Below are 5,932 nucleotides of genomic sequence, written 5' to 3'. Positions count from 1 at the left end.
ACAAACTGCTCAGCAGTAGCAGGTGTCCAGATAAACAGAATTCTCCTCCCTGCTCTGTGTGGCAGCTGCAGAGCGGCCCGGGCACATTAATGGAGTGTTGTTTCTCACAGTTCAAAAATTGACAAATCTAGAATAAATCTCATCTTTCCAGTCCGTTGGGACCAGGAAGTGATGAGAGAGGGACCTTGCGTTTTCCTCTTCTTCTGAGACTCTAGAAATTACATTTAAAACAGAATTTCCTGAACTTCTGCGAGAGGGGACGAGATCTGTTCAGAAATGACAGAAAACGTCACAGAGTTCCTCCACACCGGGGTTTGAGCTGTACTGCAGCATGAATCCCCGGATGAAAAACGGTTCACCCATCCGTCTGGAGCGCGCTCTCATTGCCACTCGTTTATAAGTTATAAAGCGGGCACGCATTTATGCTGTGAAACTCACATGCATGCTGATGTGAGCTGGTGCACGCTGAATGAGAAAGAAAACACGCGCGCCCCCGAGCATGCAAATCGTTGTGTGTTTGCTGATGCTGCGGGACGCAGCTCATGTGCTGTGCTCACGTTGTGTGCAGCTGATCCATGTAAACGTTCGTGGAGCAGGTGCACGTATGAGCTGACGTGCCATGAAGAGTCGTGTGTGCACGCCCTCATTCATGCGACGCCTTAAGCCAGGATTGCCGCGGGAGCGTGCGTTGACGCTGGTGTGGTCAGGAAGCACCGCGCGGCATTGGCAGGGCGAGGTTACCACTGGGCTCGGTCTGCAGAAACACATTCATTCTTGGCTGCGAATCACGTGAACTTTTGAGTGATTCCACAAGCTGCAGTATTAATTCAGAAAACCTTCTTCGAGGATGAAGGAGCGGAGCCGCTGTGAGGCTTGTGAAACTGCTGACGCCGCGGGAGCGCACGTTTGACACCACTGCGATGAAAAATGCATGTCGCTCCTGCCGAGAGCGAGATAGGTTACTGGGCTCGTACCACGGTCTCACGTTAACGTTGATGTGAACGGCGGGTGCTGAGAGCTGCGTGCGCGCTTTCATGCCGCGGGAGCGCGTGTTGGCACCGCCGGCAGTGAATGAAAACAACCTTAAAAGGCTCATTCGTGATGAGTGTGTGTGATGGGGCCACTTATCTGATAAGCCATGCTGACAGCCTGGCTAAAAGACACTTCATCATAAAATGATGTTTATTTCACATCGTGTCATCAACACACCTCCAGCAAACCGACACCTGGTTATCCTCCCTTGAGCTCTGTTTGTTGTCCTGGAGGGCCCCCTGTTGGCGAAGTCCGGGAAAAAAAAAAAAGAACTTCCAGATGCCGGGGACGTCTGACGGGAGGGGCTGGCGTAGCAGAGCTGGGGAGGCGTTGTGCAGCCGTGGAACATCTTGAAATGATCTCTCACTGATGAAAAGAGGACCTCCAACAAGCTCTTGCAGCTCTCCTGAGAGGAAGGTGGAGTGACGAGCCAGGAGAACCTCTGGGACCTCGTTCTCCAGCTGCGATGCGGGGCGGCAGACAGCAAAAGAGGCAGCTGCCCTGTAGATGGAGCGTACTGCAGGGGCCGATAGCGTCGTTAGCAAGCAGCCGCTACGAGAGCGGAGCGAGCCGAAGGTCAGAGGGGCCCACCGTCTTTTCCCGCCTCTGAACGTGTACGCCAACAGCGTAACGTGTTGTTCGCTGCGGCCGTGTGGAACACATGCTGGTGAGATCAGTTGGAGAGCGGTGTCACCGTCTCGGTTACGCTAACCGGAGGCACGGGACGCTGGTCCACCTCGACATCTTGCTCCAATGAAGCCTCCGTCAGGCTTGGCTCCAGGGGGCACTGAGGGACTTTCCGCTCGGTGAACCCCTGCTCTGGAGATGGGTGCGGACTGTGGAGACCGCCCCCCCCAATCTACAAGGAAAAAAAACGTCTGTGGCCTCGCCCGTAGGACGTCCTATTGGGAAAACAAGGCCAGATGGATCAAGACGGTGAGCCGGAATGGAACCTAGTAAAAACAACCTTCCAGCCGGATCATCCGAACTGGCGGGAAAAGGCGTGGGACGTAAAAAAGGTCCCTTCATGTCAGCCGCCTCCTGGGTTACGCCGGGCAACCCCAGAGGGCACCGTCGGCCGGGAGCGGTGTGATCGCCGATGCGAAATGAGGTGGGATGGGGTGAGCATTCACTCAGCCCCCCTCCACTGACACTACGCTCTCCAGGAGGGAATGAGCAGTGGGGGGCTGCAGCTGAGCGCCGCCTGTCCCAGAGGAACCATCTGATTCGCTCCGAGGGTCGGCGATAAGAGGAAAATTACAAGATGGCGTTGTCCAGCGTGTATCGACCTGTCACTGAGAAATATTCCTCGGCGCTTACCTTGAAACAAGACTGCTCGTCAGCTTTTCCTCGGGGGGGAGAACTCACCGGACGGCCGGAGGTCGACTGCCGGGCCAAGCATTCTTAACAAAGGTTGGTCATCTACACAACTTTCCTTCTTTGTTCTTCTGACAGTGCTATTAGCTTGCTGAAGAAAAAATGGGAGCCAATTTCCCGCTCGTAACATAATTTATATGGACCGGGTGGGGCCCACACAAGCAGGTGGGCGTGGGCTAAATTTTTCAGTGCGATGCTTTGCATATCGGGATAAACCCACTAAGCGACAGCCTTAAAGGGCGAGGCCTATACGAAATAGAACCTAGGTCTCGGTCCGGTAGAAGCGAACTCCAGCGCGGTTCGAGTACAGTATGAATGCAACCAGACCAGGCCGCTCCGCAGGACAAACAAACACGCATTTCTCTGACCTTATATGGAGCCGTCAGCTGCCTTGTGTGAAAAACAATATTCTCCATGGTCTTCTGTCTCATCTTCTGCTCATGCTATGTCCATTTTTGAAAAATGACAAAATATAACTCCTAAAACTTGATGCCACTTTGTTTTTATTTTTATTTCCAGAAGAAGAAGACGTGTCTTCAGAGGTTTTTGTGTCGTTTCTTTCAGTAGTTCTTGGTGCAGCGCCCCCACAGGCGAGCGGGGGAGTAGGATTGGTTCAACAGGTTGCCTCTACTGCTGGTGCGTGAATGCACACGCACCAGCTCAAATGTAAAAAAATGTTATGAATATTGGTCCCGAACCGAACCGAGTCTACCGGACTATCAGGTGTGAAAACAACCTAAAGCTCTATAGTAATGTTCAGCAGTGAATATATTATCTAACCCATTTAACCCATGTATTTAATATAATTACAGTAAAATGATGTATGTGATTTTAATAATCAAATATCAGTATGGGCTCAAATTATTATTATTTATTTACATTAGTGTAATTCTGCAGGTGCAACGTGTTCAACTGAAATTAAGCATCATGATACCTCCTCTATGATTAGACACTTCAGCGCGAAACATGGAGATGCTAGAGATGTCATTTCATTGTTATTTTTAAGAATGATGAAGACTTTGACTCTGCTAGTTACACAAGCACAATACCATTGCAACATTTTTATTAAATCTCTTCAATGCACATTTATCAATCTTTATTCAAAAACCATGTAAGCATAAATAAATTTTCAAACCAGACAACATAGAAAGTTGATTAATTTAAAAAATCTTTTTTTCACCACAGTAGTTTAACACTAGTCATTGAAGTTCTTCAGCGTGTGCCACTAAAAGCATAATGCCTAATTTGACAGCAGCATTGCAAAATGCCACAAGAGGTCACTATAACTGAAGCTTCAACAAATTAACCTATTTTTGAAACAATTGGCCCAACTGCTTCAATGCTTTATAAAAGCTTCATTTACTCATCACTAGGTTTTAGTATTTTGCACTAGAGACAAACACAGGCCAGCACCAAGGTGTACCATTAGTGGCTAATGCTTGGGCGATGAGTAATGTCCAACTGCAGGCTTAAGTAGGGTGGAACCTCATCAGTGAGATGACAGTCAGGTGGTGCTGATTAGTGGCCATCTTGGAGAGGAAAGCTGCAGCAGATGGTACTCTCACAATCTGTTGCATTTCTTTCACCTTCCCATTGTCGGCTTGTCTTTCCTTCACACAGCCACACTCTCAGTTTACACCCTGAGCCCAGACAGAGAGGGTGTGCAGCAAGGAATCTTTGCTGTAAACTTAAAAAATATTTTAGGAATGATAAAAAATTGGTAAGAGCATTAAAACATAAATATGATTTCATATTTCACATCTTATGACCAACTTTGCTAGATGGAAACATTTTACTTTAGATAACCTCACAGACAATATTCTAGATGAATTATTTTTCTGAAGTAGTCATAAGAAATTTGCACCAAAACATTGATTTGGACAATGAATTAAATGAAAATTAGCAATTTAGAAGCAGTGCTTTACAAGCAACAGAAACGTAATTTGTATGTTGGATTATACTCAAATGTACAGGTCCTTCTAAAAAAATTAGCATATTGTGATAAAGGTCATTATTTTCCATAATGTAATGATAAAAATGAAACTTTCATATATTTCAGATTCATTGCACACCAACTGAAATATTTCAGGTCTTTAATTGTTTTAATACTGATGATTATGGCATATAGCTCACGAAAACCCAAAATGCCTGTCCCAAAAAATTAGCATATTTCATCCCACCAATGAAAGACAAGTGTTTTTAATACAAAAAACGCCAACCTTCAAATAATCATGTTCAGTTATGCACTCAACACTTGGTCGGGAATCCTTTTGCATGAATAACTGCTTCAATGCGGCGTGGCATGGAGGCAATCAGCCTGTGGCACTGCTGAGGTGTTATGGAGGCCCAGGATGCTTCGATAGCGGCCTTAAGCTCATCCAGAGTGTTGGGTCTAGTGTCTCTCAACTTTCTCTTCACAATATCCCACAGGTTCTCTATGGAGTTCAGGTCAGGAGAGTTGGCAGGCCAATTGAGCACAGTAATACCATGGTCATTTACCAGTGGTTTTGGCACTGTGAGCATGTGCCAGGTCATGCTGACAAATGAAATCTTCATCTCCATAAAGCTTTTCAGCAGATGGAAGCATGAAGTGCTCCAAAATCTCCTGATAGCTAGCTGCATTGACCCTGCGCTTGATAAAACACAGTGGACCAGCAGCTGACATGACACCCCAGTGACTGTGGAAACTTGACACTGGACCTCAAGCAATGTGAATTCTGTGTCTCCTCTCTTCCTCCAGACTCTGGGACCTTGATTTCCAAAGGAAATGCAAAATTTACTGTAATCAGAGAACATAACTTTGGACCACTCAGCAGCAGTCCCAGGTGAGACGCTTCTGACGCAGTCTCTTGTTCAAAAGTGGCTTGACCTGGGGAATGCGGCACCTGTAGCCCAATTCCTGCACACGCCTGTGCACGTTGGCTCTGGATGTTTCTACCCCAGACTCAGTCCACTGCTTCCGCAGGTCCCTCAAGGTCTGGAATCGGCCCTTCTCCACAATCCTCCTCAGGGTCCGGTCACCTCTTCTCGTTGTGCAGCGTTTTCTGCCACACTTTTCCCTTCCCACAGACTTCCCACTGAGGTGCCTTGATACAGCACTCTGTGAACAGCCTATTTGTTCAGCAATTTCTTTCTGTGTCTTACCCTCTTTGCTTGAGGGTGTCAAAGATGGCCTTCTGGACAGCAGTCAGGTCGGCAGTCTTACCCATGATTGCGGTTTTGAGTAATGAACAAGGCTGGGAGTTTTAAAAAGCCTTAGGAATCTTTTGCGGGTGTTTAGTTACATCGTTGATTCAGATGGTTAGGTTAATAGCTTGTTTAGAGAACCTTTTCATGATATGCTAATTTTTTGGGACAGGCATTTTGGGTTTTCATGAGCTGTATGCCATAATCATCAGTATTAAAACAATTAAAGACCTGAAATATTTCCGTTGGTGCGCAATGAATCTGAAATATATGAAAGTTTCATTTTTAACATCCTGATGCATGCTCAATAATCCAGGTAGAAAAATCTAAAAAAGTT

This window comes from Nematolebias whitei, chromosome 10, assembly GCF_014905685.2.
Source record: "Nematolebias whitei isolate Nwh7 chromosome 10, NemWhi1, whole genome shotgun sequence".
In the NCBI taxonomy this organism is placed as follows: domain Eukaryota; kingdom Metazoa; phylum Chordata; class Actinopteri; order Cyprinodontiformes; family Rivulidae; genus Nematolebias; species Nematolebias whitei.
This window is presented reverse-complemented; position numbering follows the sequence as displayed.